Source organism: Paroedura picta, chromosome 8 (genome assembly GCF_049243985.1).
Source record: "Paroedura picta isolate Pp20150507F chromosome 8, Ppicta_v3.0, whole genome shotgun sequence".
Classification (NCBI taxonomy): Eukaryota; Metazoa; Chordata; class Lepidosauria; order Squamata; family Gekkonidae; genus Paroedura; species Paroedura picta.
This window is the reverse complement of record NC_135376.1, coordinates 78,153,711-78,172,688: the sequence shown is the minus strand read 5'-3', so window position 1 is coordinate 78,172,688 and position 18,978 is coordinate 78,153,711. Positions and strand designations below refer to the sequence as shown.

Sequence of the window (18,978 nt, the reverse complement as noted above, 5' to 3'; positions counted from 1 at the left end):
GTACCTTAGTTTTATATTGATATGTTGTGCGCCACCCCGAGATGACTTTGTTGTAGGGTACCTATAGAAGCTCCAAAACAAACAAACAAACAAAATAATCCCCAAAGCCTTCGTTTGGAATATTATGAGGAAGTTCTGAAGAAAGGTATTCTGCCTTTGAGTGGAAAGATCATAGTATCCCACCTAATAATTTTTTTTAATGTTTTAGGGGAGGTTATACAAACGCTGAAAACGTTTTTTGTTTTTTTTAATGAAGAGTCAAAATAAAGAATTTAAACAGAATGAATACATCACTGAAACAGGTTGTGTGTCACACCAGCACAATTGCAACTAAGACTGCAATCCTAAATGCACTTATTAGGGACTACGTTCTTTTGATTTCACTGAGACTTTCATGTATAGTTTAGGGTTGCATTGCAACTTACTTACTCATAGAACAATATGTACAGAGTGAAATACAGCAAAGGAAAAAAAAGTCCATACTGTCATGTATAGAGACGGTCTATAGTTGGAACCATGTATCAAACTATTGTCAAAGATTTTCATACTCATGACCACAAATAAATCCTAAATCTGTATTATTGTTGCAGCCAAAATGGGCTAACTGTGCATTAGATTAGAGCATAAAACCATAAACCCAATGTGAAAACTAATGAAAATCAGGAATAAATAGATTTTGAAAGATAAAAAGAATGGGCCCATGACCTGATGTTACAGTTTAATTAAGTTTATTGCTGCCTTCTCATCTGAAGTTAAGTTAGCATCAAACAATGCCTGAGTTAAGCCATGATCTGCTGCTCTAAATATGCCATGTAACTTTCAGTGGAATGATAGCCAGATATTCCTTATTTTAAAGGTATGCCTCTATTTCTGTTCTACTTCACCTAACTAGAAAGAAATGACAATCACATTTCCAAGAAACACAAAAACCCAAATCTTTATCATCAAGAGAAACTGGACTGACTAACCACAGTTTTGCAACTATTTTCATTTGGTTTTTGAATGAATAGGCTACTGCTGAGCTGTTTGCTGTTGATCTTCTGTCTACCGCATGGAATCCTAATGGTCCGCGAAGAACTGTGAATGGCACTGGACCATTCCATTAGCACTGGTCAGAGTGACAAGGGACGCAATTGACTGTTGGCTCTTATTCCATAACTACATGGACTGAATTAAAGTGGCCCATAGCAAAATCCTAACCTGTAGACGGCTTGGGGCCAACTAATGGTGATGTCACTCTTGCCACCTTCACTGGCATCTTTTGAAAACTGGAAACATATTCTTTAACTTTATGAATTTCTTTCTTGAAAACATTTATATGAACTGTGATTTTTAAAAAATACTTTATAGGCACATTATTGTGGAACAGTGATTGGGGAATTCACTTATATGAACTTTGGTCCACTCACACTAGATAGGACCCACCCTCAGTTTGAAACCTCAATTTGAGAGGGGGGGGGAATTGCTGGAGGACAACCCCATTTCATTATGGGCTTCTGTTCATACATACTTCATGAGGCATATATCTACAATAGGATTGAAAGCAGCATGGCATAGCGTGATCATCTGGACATGGACTACCTCTGGGTGGACAGGTAGTTGTGAATTTCCTGCATTCTGCAGGGGGTTGGACTAGACACTCTTGGAGGTGCCTTCCAACTCTATGATTCTATGATTCTGTGATCTTGTCAGGCCTCAGAAGCTAAACATGATTGGCACTTGAAAGACTCTGCAGAGGAAGGCAATGGTGAACCACTACAGCGTCTCACTTGCTTTTGAAGTCCCTTGCTGGCGTCGCCATACATTCCCTGCAACTTGTCAGTGCTTTACACACACATACACACATATCCACAATAACTATTTCTTGTGCTGCAACTTCATTGTCAAGTTCATTCTAACAAGGCCTTGTCCATCAGGATCTCCAGAGTGGACATTGTTACTGGAAAATATCTGCATGCTTTAAAGAGAGAAGACTCCATGGTTACTGTTGGTTTCAAACACCATAATGCAGGCAAACCGTGGCCCTCCAGATGTCCATGGACTACAATTCCCATGAATTGCAAATGCTGGCAAGGAGCTCATGGGAATTGTAGTCCATGGACATCTGAAGGGCCACAGTTTGCCTAACCCTGCCGTAATGCTTCAGCATGTATTAAATAAGATATGATGAACAGCGTGGAGGCCCAATTCAGAGTCCCATTGACACAAGTTCCTGTTAAGTTCATCCCTCATAAGTGCTCCTTGATTAGATCCGGGAAGATAGATGGAGAGGTGGCTGGACAAGTGGACAGCGTTAGACTCCTGTGTCAAGGGTCTTTGTTTTCTTATCAGTGAGTGTGTAGGCTACGGATGAAGAGGAAAATTGTTCATTTCGGAAAGAATCATCTTGGACAGGATGAAATTTATCACTGACTGGAGAGAAAGGGGCACAAGGGGGAAAACAATTTTTAAGTGGCCATTTTGGCAAGGAAATGTCAGGAGCTCATCTTTCACAGGGGAGATAACAGAAAGAGCAACAGGAGCATGTCCATACCCCCCCCCCAAGGCCTCTGCATAGGAGTCTCAGTAGGAACTCATCAGAGTGCAGCAGAACTGGGACAATTAAAGACATCTCTCAGTGACTGAAATTAGTTTGGGGAGTTGTTCTGGAAACAGTAGAAAAGGTTCTCTGCTGGAGTCCCCTTTGTGAATAAAAAAGCCAAACAAAATATTTCAAATGTAATTAATTTCTTAAAACTATCAGGAGCACTATTTATTAATATTGTCTTAAACCAGAAAAGTAAAAATGGACAAAACAAATGTATCCATGGGGAATAAGCAGTTATAAAAGCAAAGTTATAAATTAAAATGGAACATTAATAGAAATAAAATGTTATATCACCCATTGCTGAATTATTTTACAAGCGGGAACGTAGAATCTCACAATAAACCACTTGATAGAAGGAGCAGCAGAGGAAGACATGCACTGCGGACTCGATTGTCCCTGATCCAAAATACACACCCTGTCCACAAGTGGAATCTTTTTTATTGGCTGTCCAGCACAGCAGACAGTAATGCCTGGAATCTGGCATTTATATCCCACTTTTCTCCAGATTAGCTGCAGAAGACTCTCTCCGGCTTTACTAAGGAATGGTGAGCCAGGTAAGCCACAATGATCTCCTAAGATGAAAGGCAGGATGAAAATGAAATTAAAGAAGCCGACTTATGAAACCTGCCTCCCAGTTTTTTTAGACAAATGGGGTTCAGCTGGCAGCCTGGGAGGAATACAGGAAGGAGGAGTTCTCAGGAAGGATGGAGCTTCAATCCTCAAGGTGGCCAATGTCCTGGGGCTGCCAGTTCTGGATTGGGACTTTCCTGAATATCAAGGGGGTGGGAGCTTGGAGAGGGTTGGGCTTGGGAAGGAGGAGGACTTCAGCAAGAAATAACACCATAGTATTCACCCTCCAAAGCTGGCATTTTCTCCAGTTTGGAGATCAGTTGTAATTCTGAGAGACCTCCAAGCCTTACTTGAAGGTTGGTAAGGCTATCAACACGATCTTTCTCTTTGTTGTGTGGAAGGGAAAGCCTTAGATAGATGCAGCCTGAGAAGGGATCTCATGATCTTAACTTGGAAGACTCTCCTTCTGAGAGGCTGTAAGTAGAGTTTCTGGCTAAGAAGGGCAAGCAGTGGGAAGTTGACAGATCAGGGGCACTCAGATTAGAAAACTGCTGTTTTATCACAGAACCATGGAATCCTATAGCAGTGATGTCACTTCCGGTATTGCTGCTGGGGATTGGCATGAACCAAAAATTTCCAGTTTGGTTCACGGTGTTGCTGAGCCAAACCCTGTGGTCACACCCCACTTCCCCTAGGCCAAGTCCACATAAACCTTAGAGAAGAAGGTGGCCTATGAGAAGGCTCAGGACAATTACAAAACTCAAGGAAGTAGATAACCCAACCTCCTTGTATGGTAGTACTGCCACCACCTCTGAATGGTCCCCTAGGCATTCAAGACCCAGAGGCAGTCTTGAGGCCTATCAGGGGTTTAACAGGGAACATATCTCCATCCAGAGACACGACCCACAAGACAAAAAGGTTTTTCTGGTGGTATAGCATGAGTAAGACAGGCTAGGCTTCGACTTAGCTTGTTCCAGAATCAAACAAGATTTTAAAAACTATTTTGTATATATTAAGGTACACAAATGTAAGTTATATACTAGCAGTGAAAAAATAACATTGTATAGAATTTCTGACTAACACAATATACTCATGAGATTGACAAAGTTGTAAGATAGAGTTTCAAAGTCCAAATGAAACTTGAAGAATAACCTGAACAACATGATGTTACAATATAAAACCTTTATGGCTTGTTCCTCCTGTCTCATCTAACTCAAGGCCTGTTCTCATAACAAGCTAATTGGGAACAACTGAAGCCAATTGTCTTATCAGTATACATGACAGTGTTAGACTTCTCAAGGGCACAGGTGCAACTAATTGGTAATACATTTTTGCACTAAAAGAAGCAAAAACTTTCTCATGTGGCCCACTAAAGATTTCACAGGGCCAAAGCTTGAAGCAAAGTTTCATGAACAGGATTAGAAGCCATTATTTCACTGCAACCCCCCAAACCAAAAGCCCTGAAATAAACCATCCACTTTCAGCCAGTCCATTTCACTTTTCCTCACTTATAAGTGGGGGGAAGCGAAACAGACTGCTGAAATTATTTCCAGCCATTTAAACATAACAGACTGATGGATCTGCCCATCAGAGGTTAGGTTTAAATGGCTGACAACCATTAATCCCTTTGTTTTGCTTCCTCCTGTTTGGAAGGAGGAAGTGCAATGAACAATTTAATGGCTTTCAGCTGACTGACATACCATCCTGCTCAGTTGCTAGGTTTAAAAGGCCCAACCCCCCAAAACAAAGCGCACAAAATTTAATGTGAGAAATTATCAGGGGAGGTGCCACCTCTGAACTTTGGTTCAGAGGGGTATGCACTGGCCCAATTTGTGATGAATTTAGGGTTGTGCACCCATTCATGCCCATCCCTAATTACCATAGTATCAGTTTCCCCACCATTTTTCTCCTTCTGCTGGCATCTTTAATTGCAAATCAAGGCTGAATGGGAAAAGAGTGCTAGGAAGAAACTGTTCCATTCAGAACAAGTCCCAGAAACCCCTGACCTGAACATCTCCTTTTAAGAGACTTTCTGGGAGTTAGCCTTAAAGTGACAGTACACTATAGAAGGAAAAGTCAAGGCTTTTTGTGGCATAAAACATCCTGCACCTGAAAGCAAAAAAAGACTGTTGTCCTCCTATTGCTTGCATGTCTTTCTTTTGGGCTCATTCCTCATTAAAGGCAGAGACAGGGCTCTATGGCTGGGACTAAAAAGCCCTTACTAACCTGATTTGTAGAACCAGGAAGTTGCAGTTGTCCTCCAAATGCTGAGGACCACTTCTCTGCTTATTTTACAAGATGGGAAACCAATTTAACCACACTAGAGTCCACTAACGAGCTGCCCCACTGATTTTGTAGCATGTCTATATGTGCAGGACATGACTGTGAGAGCTGTGGAAGCCAATGTTTGCCAACTCTGTGTCTTCTTTATTGCCAGTAATTCATTTGGCTGCATCTTCAGCAACCTTCAAGGTATGTCATTTCATCCAAGATTTTCTTTTCTTTTGGAAAAAATGCTCTTCCCAGATCTGGAGCCATAAGAGGCTTTTTTTGCTGTTTTTCCTTTTTGGCTTGCAATGTCACTTTAACTCACTGAACCGTAAATGGAAGCCAAGGAAAGATGGCTATTATTTTTTTTAAAGCCTTTACAAATAAGATTGCCCTGAATGCAGCTGCTAAGCTCCACTTTTGCCTCTATTTAGCAGTTGTAACAGGAACAGGCAGAGAAAATCTGATCAATACTGCTCAAAAGTGTGTTCGAATTAGAGAGGCTCTGAAATGCCCACTCACCCTGCCTTTCTCCACGGGAAGGAGCGGCGCAAGCAGCCCATCATCCCTTGCTAATAATACAATTCCATAAATAAGTGGCACTTAGAGGCAGAGTAGCAAGAAGCCAAATGGTTCGGCTGTGCCCCTGCTCTTACTTGTCTTGTGTTTTTGTACTGCCTGTAATAACTCTTTCTGGAAAATGACTGCCGGTTCTGGTCTCTTTAGCACTTGTTCACAGCTGCTGTTCCATCTCCACCTTGGGCAGAGTACAAAACAGTTTGGGGTTCACAATGCAGTGATACACCCCAAGTAACCATCACAAAATTCACCACCTGAGGTAGAGCTGGGAGTTTTAATTCACACCTTGTTGATGTTTCAAGGTTGGCCTAAGGATGGCTGCCTAACGTCAAATAGTATGGCACCAGGCTATGCCTAGAGCAAAAGATGGATTGTTATGAAGATTTGGGTCTGCCTGAGAGATAACGAGGGGGTCAGCTCCTCAGTGGAAGCTTCTGCTAGCCCGTACTGAGAGGTAAAAGGGAAAGAAACTCCTGTATTGTGGAATTAGGCTGGAAGAGGAAATCTGACTGAGACCTAGTAATTTGGGATTCTTGATCAGTTTCCTAATCCAAGTTAAATGGAGAAGTTTGTAGGGACATTCAGTACTACTTACCAATTCTGGTAAGTGGTTGGAGATTCTGGGGGTACAGTCTGGGAATAAGGGTCGTCAGGTCCACTGGTCTAGGAGTGGGTCCCCCACTTTCTGGATACAACAAGAACAACACCACATTTTAACACAATGGGCTGATGTCACCCAGAAGCAATGTCAACACATCAGGGAGAGCAACGGGGGCGGGTGGGGGTGGCACTCTAGTTTGGGGGCAAAACTCTACGCTTAGAAGCAAGTTTTACCAGAGAGTCACCCTTCCAAATTGCCATTTTCTCCAGGGGAATTCAACTTTTTAGTCTATAGTGGTGAATCTGAAAGGCCCCATCTGGAGGCTGACAACCCTAAACTTACTCCTGTGAAAGCGGTGAACAGATATTAAGGTACTAATTAGCATGGCATCAAGGCCCATTAAGATCTTTGGCTATATCTCACACTGAGTAGATTGGAAAGACCTTTTGTTTGTGGGACTGGATTTGTGTGGTTAGGGAAGTCTAGCTGGGGCTAGCAAGCAACTCCCTTCACACTAGTGTCTTCTACCTTACAAATGAAACAGTTGTTGAGTAATGGAATAAATACATTTTATGTAAGCAAGAGTACAAAATACTACTACTACTACTACTACTACTATTAAAGATAGTTATTGGCATTAAGCCAATATGGAATTGGTATGGTGGCTAGAGACTAGACTGGGACCAAGGTGAAGCTCACCTTGAGCCAGTTACTCTCTGAAAACAACCAACCTCACAAGGTGGAGGGGATGCATGCCCCCCTCTTGAGGAAGGACAGGATAAAAGTGTGATTGATTGTTAGATCAAAATCAAACTAACACAGTGGCTGTTTACTAGACACCAAATCAATTTGCCCTCAGAAATACACATTTGCAAAACTTTGAGAGCGAGCATTCTCTAAATATCCCCCGAATGCTCAAAAAATAATGTCTACACATATTTGAGATTCAGCATTCATATTCTACATTTCATGATAGTTAAGTGCTTCTTATTTTCTCCTCTATTTAGACAAGATGTGCGACTGTTAAGAGAACTTATGTAAGAACCTCTTTTGATATTTAACTGCTTGCATTCTGGAAAAAGGTATATCAGGAAATAGGAAAGGTTCACAGGTATCTCTCGTGGTGACATGTGAACTCTTTGATACAATCAAAAGCAGAGAAAGAGTTTCACAAGCAACGGCCTACAAGGGAACAGCCAGCTCATCTGTATCAATGAGAGAGATTTTTCCTCCCTCGTAAAGACATTTTTTTTCAGAATTTTTATATGCCTGCCTTTTATCTAACCACTTAGGACGCAAGGTATGTCCAGAGACAGAGGATTACTCTAGAACCATTCCCTAGAGAGAGAGAGAGAGGCATCTTCCCCCGAAACTCTTTAAATCACTCTTCCTGCCCCCAGGGACAGAGAATTGCAGAAATGTTTACTCCCTTCAGACATAAAGTCTGGAAGAAAAAGTAGATTCCTTATAGATGCCTGTTTCCCCCACATCTTGGCTTGGGCTGAACCTGTCCAATCTTCCCAGGCTTCTGTCAGGTTATATTTATTTATGTACGGAATTTCTGCATCACCTCATCAGTGTGCCAACTTGAAGCAGCTTGCAATTAAAATAATAGGCTGCCCATATAAAAACATCCAAGCCAGTAAAATAAAACTTGGGCTGCAAAGAGCATGAATCTACAGTGCAGCTTATTATTGCCCATCAAATCAAAGGCTAGAAGATGATTTAAAAACAGCAAAAGAGTTAAAGAAAGCAGCGAGGAGAAATAAATGTGTTATAATAGGTCATGTTTACTCACACATCGAACAGGTCGATATGTGTTCAAGTCTGGAGAAAGGAACCAGGTTTCTAGATATTCTCGGTCAGTGTGCCATGGAGCAGATGGTCACAGAACCAATGGGGGAGGAGACAGGGCCCCGTACTTCCAGGGGCCCACACAGTGCCTCCCCCCCCAATGGATCAGGACTGTAGCCCCTCTCCTCCCACATTTTCCCTCTTAAAGGTCACTTGGAGTGACACTCCCTCTGCCCCCAGTCTGGCTGTATCTGCTAGGTCCTTGCAAGTCCTTAAACTGGCTCTGGTGCTACAGACACCACAGATCCTTCAACTACTGGGGAGCGGAGTGATCCTGGAGTGTACCAAATTATGCATGGAATAGAGAAGGTGATCTATGCTCCAAAGCAGCCATTTTCTACTGGAGAGCTGATCTCTTGTCAACTGGAGGTCAGTTTTGAGATTCCGTGGCTCCACCTGGAGAGTGGCAGCCTTCACCTCACAACAAGTGATAGCATATCTTTCTGTGGTGTTATGACACATCTGCCCACAACAGCTAGTGTGCTGTAGTGGCCAGAATGGCAGGCTAGGATCCGGGAGACCCAGTGTTGAATCCCTGCTCTGCCATGCCCCTGGTCCAGTCACACCAGACCTAGTACTGAGCCCTGAGGTCTCCCCCTGCTTACCATCTTTCATTTTTATTCATTCTCCGTTTCCTGTGAATTAACCAGTTTTTAATCCACAAGAGGACTTGTCCTCTTATCCCATGACTGCTGAGTTTATTTAGGAGCCTTTGGTGAGGAACTTTATCAAACGCTTTCTGGAAGCCTAGCTAAACCACATCTGCTGGGTCAGCCTAACCTACCTCAGAGTGTTGCTGAGAAGATCAACTGGAAGAGGGGAGAATGCTGTTGCAAGCCCGTGCCTTTTGTCCCCATTGAGGACAAAAATGGGTTATGGATATAATCATCAGTGTGAATAAAATTCCTGGGGAGCTTGTGGCCGAAATAAGCACTGAGCTGCGTGGACTCCTCTTTGCCACCCTGGTACGCACGGATGTGTCACAGAAGTGGAAAGAGAAGCCTCAGGAATGACTTGCCCTTCCTCTAAACTTTGAAGGATGGCACACAACTAGCCCCTGCAGGGCAGTGGGTACAGAGGGTGCAAGTCTGTATCCACAGAGGGAGACACTCATCTCTTTCCATACCATGAGACCTGGGAACACTTGGCAGGGGAGACATAAGTTCTTCTTCCCCTTCTTGCTGCTTCTGCCGAACGTCTCTAACAGCTCACAGATCCATTGATGGTACAGGAAGATCCTGCTTCTCTGCAACAGAGGCATCTCGGAGTGTTCCTGTAAGGACGCGTGTTTACGAGACGGCTTTGCCACTGCCCATGTTCCTCAGAACCCAACTAGGGGAAAACCGATCTCACCCTCAGCTCTGCAAGGGCTGCTTTGATACTCTTGACAGACCTGCAAGCTTTTATTTCCTTAAAAAAACAAAAAAACAAACACCATGTGATTTATATAATTGCTGGGGTGGGGAGATGAGAAGCTGAAATATTTCCCCGTGTCCTGATCTGAAGAATAAATTACAATGGGAATAGGCCAGGCGAGCGCATCATAATCCCCCAGAAAGGTGCATGATGAAATGTCTGGGCTTGCGGAAACCCCCCTGGGAAGAAGTTGAGTTGTTATCTCTGTCACTAGGCGCAGTCAAACACAGCCCGTTCGGTCTGACCCGGCCTCCTGCCTCATTCTGGGGTGACTCCAATCAGGAAGGGCAAGAATGCCGGCAGATAAACGTGTGTGCTCAGAGGCCTGATTTCTGTAACTCATTAGAGGCCTGGGTCTCCAAGTGCAACCGGGGAGGGGGAAGACTGACGGTGGGAGTCCAGGAGGGTGAGGGCGGGAGATAAGAGCAAGCAGGCTTTCCCTTAATTAAACAAAGCCCGGTTATCAAGGATTTAAATGCAAGGGGCAGGGAGGGAGAGGTGGGGGCAGAGGTAATGGGGGAGGCAGGTGCAAGCATTATCACCAAGAAGCAGTTTGAAAGATAGTCTGAGAAAAATCGTTGCCTGCCGTTAGCGCTCCTTTCTTTGTGGGACGGCGATTTGGGCACCTCTGGGCATCTGTCTACAGCTGTAGGCCATTGCTTGGTTAGCCGGGATCAAGGACCCCCAGAATGGCCTACAATAAAATGATGATTCGCAGTGCATAAAATACATCATCATAATACAACGGCAGTTTAAAACGGGCAGCTATTTAAGAGACATAAAGCAGGAACTTGAAGAGTCGTACAATGCAAAAGCCAACATAGGTAAAGATGAAACCAGAACTAGCATAAAACGTCCACATTAACACAAAACACCTTTTGGAAAAGAATGGCCTTCACGGCTCTTCTTGTTGGCAATGTAAGACGTTAAACAATAATAAAGAATGTTTTTAAACAATGTCCTTTCTTGAGTTTACTTTCAGTGTATTTCATTCCAAGGATATCAGCCAGAAAGGTTTTCCAGATAAGCTCCATTTCCTCAGTGGCAAGGCCTCTCTTCTTTTAAGTACAATATTTCTAAGTAGTGTTTCTTCCACAACCTCAATACAAGTATTAATATAAATTGGCCAATGGCTCAAAACAGTATGGAGATCCTGGTCCAAAAAGACAAGATCTTCTTGGTTTGGGCAATGTAAGGCAGATATAAGGCAGGCGGTTCCAGAGTTTGCCACTGAGAAGGCACTGCCACTAAGAAAGTCCAGGAGACAGCATGCAAAATGTCTAATGATGGTGGAACATGGAATAGGGCCTGCCATGGCAGCCTATGTGTATGGGTAGGTTCACACTGGAGAAAGTGGTCCTCAAGATGTCTCACTCTGTCCCAACCTATGTGGACTTTAAATGTCCAAATGGGCTTGGAAGCACCCTGGAACTTACTTTACAGCATGACTTTTGCAAAGGGAAGCCCTGCCTTGACAACCTTTTGGAATTCTTTGAGAAAGCGGACAAGCATGTAGACAAGTGTGGCCATCTGGTAGACAAGTGTGGCCATTTTATACCTGGGCTTTCAAAAAGCTTTTGACAAGATACCTCACCAAAGACACCTGAGTAGTCATGGGATAAGAAGATGGGTTCTCTTATGGATTAAAAACTGGTTAAATGACAGGAAGCAAATATAGTTAAAATGAATGTATTTACCTCTCTGGACTCCACATGTGATGAGTCTTGGCCATCAAGGATTTGTATGGCTGTGGTCCCTCCCCTTCTCTCCCCCTCCAGGCCCATAGGGTTAGGCTTAGCTGTAATAGTGATGGCTTGCATGGAATACACTTAGCAGCAGTGTTAAGCACATTTCACTTATGCAATTTTACAGAAGATAAGGATAAGGATGAAACAGGATATTATTCTCATTCTGTACTTCCCTTTACACCCTTGGTTATGTCATCTCATAGCCAAATCCAATTGGCTCATAGTATTGTGAGATCATCACATTCAGTATATGATCTCTGATTTGCAGAGCCAGGAAAACTAATCATAGCAAAGTAATAATAGCAAAAAGATACATTTAAAGATGTTGGGAGAGGGGAGCTTTTCCCCATCTCCTTTCCCAGCATGTCTTCTTTCTCCCAAGATGAAATGGAAGAACATTCAGTTGCAGACCTGGCTAAAGGAAAAGGTGCAAGCAATAAATTGTTCTGAGTTTTGACTGTCATGAATTCCAATCCCACCAAGCAAGATATTTTTCAGTGTCTGATTTCCGTTGTTTACATCTGAGGGAAATGGTTTCAGAACAATACTGCAGAACCAGTGCAATATATTTATCAGTGGTAGTTTGACATTGCTCAGTTGCAAGGAAATATTATCCAAATGATATTCATTACATTCACCTACACTGTGCAAATGGGTTTTGGATACATTTCCAGATTGTCTTTCAGGCTGAATAAGTTATGTTGGAAAGTTAGATGGCATTATAGGGATGGGCCTCAGTTTACTGGCATGTTCATCTGCAACTCCTGCTGGAACTTTGGCTGTCCAATTCTGTACTCAGGGTTAAGCTCTGAGTAAAAGTTAGAGGGTGCAACTAGGGCCAGGGATTTTACCTTCAGTTTTCACTCACTCAGGATGGAATGGAGGAATAGCAAAAATACTATTTTTGCTCTGAACTCCCTAGAAGAGTGGAATAGAATGCTCAAAATATTAGAGGAGAACATAGTAGAATCAGACATAGCCTACTCTAGAACCAGGAGTATCACCATACATATTTTACCCTTAGTGGGGACAGTTGGTGCAAATAACTCGTGCAGTCGTCAATTGACTCCTCAGGCAATGACTTTAGATTATTGTCTCGTTCCTGCAAACCTACAGCTTGGCATACCATTAGGCAGCCTTTGTACACCCCCTAGATTTGACTAGGGTGGGTGGAGAGAGAAGGTGAAGATAAAACAATATACTTAATGAAAGTATGTGGATGGCATTAAGTATGGCTGTTGGTTCTCAAGCTTTGCATAGCAAAAATGAATGAGGAGTCTGACAGTGCTTTTGAACATTATACTGATGCAAAAAAATTTGGAGTACTGAATGGTTCATGGATATTCAAAACCAACCTGTGATCTGGATTTTGTTCTAGTTGTGTTGCTTGGCTCACTTTACTGTCAACTGGCATATTTAGCAGAACAAGAGGGTCTGGATTACTTCTTACATCAGCCAAACAGTACTGTATGGGTGTCGGTCAGCTCAGAAATAAATTATTATTATTCCATGGAACTTACACCCAGGAAAGTGTCCTTGGGATCGCTGCCTTCATCCACTACTAGGAAGGTTCTCAGCAGTCTTGCAAAAACTTTTTCCTTCCATTATCTTGGATGTAACCCAGCTAGATAATCAGGGAAATCTCATGGTGCAACTTTTGCTGAACCATAGTCAGCAAGTGGTTAATCCCACATTTGAATCCTTCCATACATGTTTCCAAATCTATAAAATTAACTTGTCAGGAAGAAAGCTTACAGCATACAAGCCTCCCCCCATACTACCCAGCAACCCCTATATTTTTACACCCCAAAGGACTCTCTGGTTGCCAGAGTGATGGAAAAAAGATCCAATTTGATTTCAAAACAAGGGGCCCTGGTCTAGCAGGAATTTCCTTTCATATTCTCACAGAAGAGTAGCCCCAACTAGTGGAACACTCCATGATTGGACATGTCCGCTGTCAAATTCCTTGCGTGTAGATAGCAGAATGCTTAAGGCTAAGCACCACAGAAGCTAAAGATGCTCCATCCTGGTCGCAGGTAAGAAAATAACCAATGCGATTAAGCCAGCTGCAGGCAGAGCTTCTTCAGTCTAATACAGCTAATATAGGAAGTCCATCACTGATAGGAAAGGTAGAGATGATGAACAATTCAAGGCTAAGCTGCCTAAGATGGAGGGGAGATGCAAACCCCATTTTTGCACCTCAGTCTCACAGATGGAGAGTCTTCTCAGAGAGAGATAAACAGCTGTAAAAGGAGGAGGAAGAGACCAGAATTCCCTGAGAGCTACCAGTCTACTTCAAAGGAGACAATAATAAAAAGAAGAACATGGAGTAAACAAGAAGCTTAGCAACTTGCTTGGACTAGCCTAAACTGATCACGGTGCCCTCTGAAATATGGAACTCAGAGACAGCACAGCTTGCTTCTCTTCTAACACTTCAAGAAGCACACTGATTCAAGAACTTTTGTTTAAGACCTCTGCAGCTTGCTCACATCCTGGCTATGAATAATTGGCTCAAGTTCACTGGACAATAACCTAGGAACCCAGAGCCATCTTCATGCTATAGCTGGCATTTCAACCAGAAGCCTAGGGAAGGCAATCAAGCTGCTGCTTAGTCTTTGATAGACAGCCACTCAGGTAACTCAGTCACCCCCTTCCTGAGTTTAGAACCCAACATTCCAGCACACCAAAGGGAAACTAGACCCCACACCCTCACTCCTGCCACAAATCCTACATTCTGCACTGACTCAAGCCAATGAAATAATTCCCTGTTGAGGTCAAGCTCCTGGAGAATAGGGCCTCTCAACTACCACCACTAAGGTTGTATTCCTGTACTGCCACTATCTCCTGGTTTTGTTCTCCTTTGCACTTCATCTTTCTAGCCTCGTATCTTGGTAGGAAAATAAAAAAAATTCCTTTTTTGAGATTCTCTTCGTATGTCATTTTTCCTTCCTAGTTGCAGTGGGACCCAGTTATACGGATGACTGTCCCACCCCTCCCCCCACACCAATAGTTGCCGTGGTCTGACTTGACACAGGAAAATGACACTCCACAGATTTCTGGTCTGTTTGGGTAACAGCTTAGGTAGCACCCTTCTCCAGTTAGTTTTGAAAATGGGAAGGCCCCCTGATATTCTACCATCCCAAGTGGTGCAGGCCATCAATGGTAGCAGTTTATAATTTTGTCTTGACTCCTTGTAGCCTGCAAGAGGTACCTCATGCCCAGGGCACTGTGCAGACTCTACAGTTTAAAAGATCAAAATTCTGCTCCTGGGTTTTAGAAAATGTGATTTCAGTAAATGTGTCTGATTTCCCTTCCCTTGCATAATGTATTCTGTTAACAGTTTCAGGGGAAGGAGCTATGAAGGGCACTAAGGCCGTGCCCTCTGGCCACTCAAATAATTATTTAGCAACTTTCCTGACTTCTCATATTCACCAGGTAAGTGAATTTCTGAAGCCCAAAGGCTTTCATCCTCTAGAATGTAAAAGGGAAGCATTCTTGGGAAGATTATTTCTATGACTAATATAATATTTGGTCACTTTTCCATGCTTTTCCAGTATAAGGTTACCAACCTCCAGTTGATGCCTGGAGATCTCATGGGATTGCAGCTGATCTCAAGGTGACAGATATCAGTTCACCTGGAGAAAACTGATTCCTTGGAAGATGGAGTCTACGACATTATGGCCCATTGAAATCTGTCCCCTCCATAAAACCTAACCTCTTTAGGCTCCACCTGCCCACCAAATTTCCAGGTGTTTCCCAACCTGGAGTTGTCAACCTTATTCATGTGGTTGCAGACTTACAGGTAGCACCTGAAATTCTCCCAGAATTGAAACTGATTTCCAAACTACAGATACTGGCTGTAATGACACACATAAATACAGAGAAGGAAGAATTATGACTAGTGCCGTGAAATGCTAGAAGCACAGATGGGACATTTCTATACAAACGAAGAGTGCAAGATGAACACCATCATCATTCACAAGAGCCGTCACAGGAAATAACACAGTTTCCCTAAGTACAGTAAGCTAACTTAACACAAACATCTGTTGCAAAGGACAATGTATCTGTTGATGCTTTGGTTAAATACAATTATTGATAAACATTTATCGAGCAATTACTTATGCTCAAACACAACTGTAAGTCCACAGTGCCACAAAACTCTTTTCTTAAGGCAGAGATCAATTGCACCATCCATTAAAATGCATTCTGCCCCAGAGGGACGATCCCTCATGATGGCTTATCAAACATTATTTAATGTTAGGCACCAAAACTAAATTACATTATAGAAAACTGTAGGTTTTCTATTAACCTGGGCTGTGTGTCATTTAGGAGGAGATTAAAGCAAGTTCTAACCTTCATGATGGTGCCCAGTTTATCAGTCACAAAGAGAACACTGCCAGATTCCAGTTCATATCATGGCAAAAGCAAAGGGACATGAATGAGATCAGAAGCCTCCTACTGTTATCCTCTGAGAAACCAAATATGAATGGTAACCAGATCTTCCAGATGGTCTTTGATGCTCACATATCTCTGTATTTTACAGGAAATATGCCATGGGAAGGGTAACTTTTTGTTGTTGCTGCTGCTGCTGTTAGAAGGCACTCCTGGTGTGAATCTGCCAAGGGCTGGTGGTGCCAGAAATGAGGATGCCAGAGGCATTCGGGGCTATGAACAATAAGTTTCATGCCTCCCCTTAGGTTCAGCTGTAATCTAATATGATTCAGAACAAGGACAGCAGTTCTTTGAGTGTTTTTCCCACAGACTGTTGGCATGGCATTTCCTTCCTCGGCTGCTTGACTGAGAGCCTTACTTTGATAGCTAAGCTATTCCCAAAATGCAACATGACAAGGCTGCAGAGCAATCTTCTCTTTAGGAGGTAATATCACAGTTCAATATGTTCTCTGTTTAAGGCCCTTTAAAAACCAATAACCTCAAGCGTGGTCTGTGGAAGCGATACAAGGCCAGTTGTTTCTGTTATTGTACCATCTGGTTTATAGAGGCAGGGATGAGTGAATCTGAGAACCTCTTAAAATACATGCATGGCTTGCATAAATTATGTTTCCATTTCCAGGGACAAGGTCTCGCTTGTACCAGTAATCCTGTTGGCACAGCAATGATACACTAGGCTTGCACACAACACAACCATTTGATGGCGGCAATCAACAAGGGATTGCACACTCATCACACATTGCAAAGTTATCAAGATTAACTCATGCGAGCAGGGTATCTAATGTTACACTATGCATCACTCTAAAATCCAGGAGGCGTGTTTTTCATTCTAGGGAACAATCTGATCTTTGCAGGTCTATCACTGTATTACAAGATGATCAAAGTGAAACCACAATCTTAATAGCATATAATATTACCCCCCAGTAGGAGCTAAGGTTTCTTCTCTGAAGTGGGGAGGGAAGGTGGCATGGTCTAGCCTAGGGGTTCCCAAAGAGGGCAATATGCCTCCTCCGGGAGTGATGGAAGGATGCAGGGGGTGGGTGAGGAACTTTGAGTTAGTAAGGGGGCAATGAGGAACTTTGGTTAAAAGGGTGTGTGTGAGGAATTTTGGGGAATTCAGAGGGCAGCAGTCTGGGCTCTACTTGCCAAACTGTGTTTTCCTAGAGACATTCCAAAGTGGCTTGCCATTGCCTGCCTCTGGGTAATAGCAACCCTGGACTTTCTTGGTGGTCTCCCATCCCAGTGCTGACCAGGGCCAACTTTGCTTAGCTTCCTGAAGAACTTTGCTTAGCTTCCAGTTTCAGAAGCTGGGCTGGATGGGATCACATTCCTGCTGAGTTCCTTCCCCTCCTCAGACTCTCCTTCCCAGGCCCCATCCTAGATCTTTAGGAATTCCTTAACTCAGGGTTGGCTACCCTTCCCCCAAAGTTTCCATCTTTTCTTCTACCACCATTGTACATTTACCTTAAAGCAATATTTGGAAAGGAACTCCAGCAACTTATAGTTGGATTGCTTTGTACTATTCTTATTCACTAAATCCAGTTGTGGTAATACGTTCTTGATTACTCTTCTGGAGGCCTTTCATCATATCCACGAAAATCCTTCTTATGTCTGCTTGTTTTGGACAGTGCTTTGATAATTGCTACTCTTCAGCTGGGGCTTACTCATTGGTCTTGATCATTGCCTCATTCCTGAAGTCCACAAGGCATTATTGTCAGCCTGTGACAGCAGCAAGAAGAAGCTCCTTGACAAAGTCAGCCTGCACATTACTTTCTGACTCCACGGATCATTCCTGGTGTTGTGCACATTGTTTTTTCTTTCCCTCCAGAAACATGAAGATGTAATTCATATTGAACTTAAATATCCCGTCTTTTTTTTAATGGAAGCTTCATTGGAACACTCAGTGGTAGCTGCTTTTGACTGCTGATGGAAGTTGCGTTGGAACACACTGTGGTTGTACTGCTGCTGTGTATACTGGGCTGCCCCACGTTTTTGAGCATTCAATGCGTACATTCTGTTCTTTTTGGGTTCCTTTGTCCCATCCTCTCTCATTTGCATAGTTAATTCCATCACTTCTTTATTTTCCTGTGTCACGTAACATATGCTTTGAATCCCATAGTCCATCATTATAAAGAAGTGCTATATTTACACAATGCTTCCTTCTAACCCCCCCCCCCAAAAAAAAAAACTTCATGCATCACACACTGCAACAAGAAAGACAATCCCATTACTGCAAATGTTTGTTCCAGACAGACTGTAATACTCACCCACCCAGAACTCTACTTGTATGGGACTAATTCTGTACGTAGAATCAAGGGCATTACATGAAGGTTCAATTTCTGTTTATACACCTCTGTGGCGTGTAGTGATATTTAAAATTATAATGTGAAAAGCCTAGTTAGAAACCATTACAAAACTACTTCAGCTGTGTTTCTATATGTTTCTAAAATGAGCATCCTACAGTCAATCAGAGTTTATTTATAAATTTAGCACATTTCAAATGAGCCGCACCATTTAAAGATCCACTGACATGCATTTTTCAAAATGTGTATCCGTTGAAATAAAAATAGGTTTGGCATTTGCAAAAAAAAAAAAACACCTACTTCAAAGAGAGAGAATTTTGTTTGCAGTTAGAGTGTCAGACAAAGAACTTGGAGACCCAGGTTTGAATCTCCAGTCTGCCACGGAAGCTTGCTGGGTGACTGGAGTGGCTATGGGATGAGAAAGAAAGGGGAGGGAAGGCTCTGAGACAACTCTCTACTGGACTGGAGAATATTCTGCCTCCCACTCTGGCCTTTCACATAGATTCTTTATACTCCAACTGCCCACAATCAAAGTTTGACAGTGTGTAAGCTAGATGCTCCCTTACGGTCTCTTATTTAGTCTCTTAGACTAAAGCTGTGCTT

The 18,978-nt window shown here is 42.8% G+C and overlaps 1 long non-coding RNA gene across 1 annotated transcript; it reads right to left on the bottom strand.

Annotated features, from left to right (window-relative positions):
- Positions 1-3,027: 3,027 nt before the first annotated feature.
- On the bottom strand, positions 3,028-11,732 carry LOC143842711 (uncharacterized). The gene is made up of 3 exons (XR_013233314.1): positions 11,573-11,732; positions 6,600-6,689; positions 3,028-3,159 (listed from the first exon to the last, which is right to left on the bottom strand). It is a non-coding gene; the product is annotated as an uncharacterized LOC143842711 (long non-coding RNA).
- Positions 11,733-18,978: the final 7,246 nt, after the last annotated feature.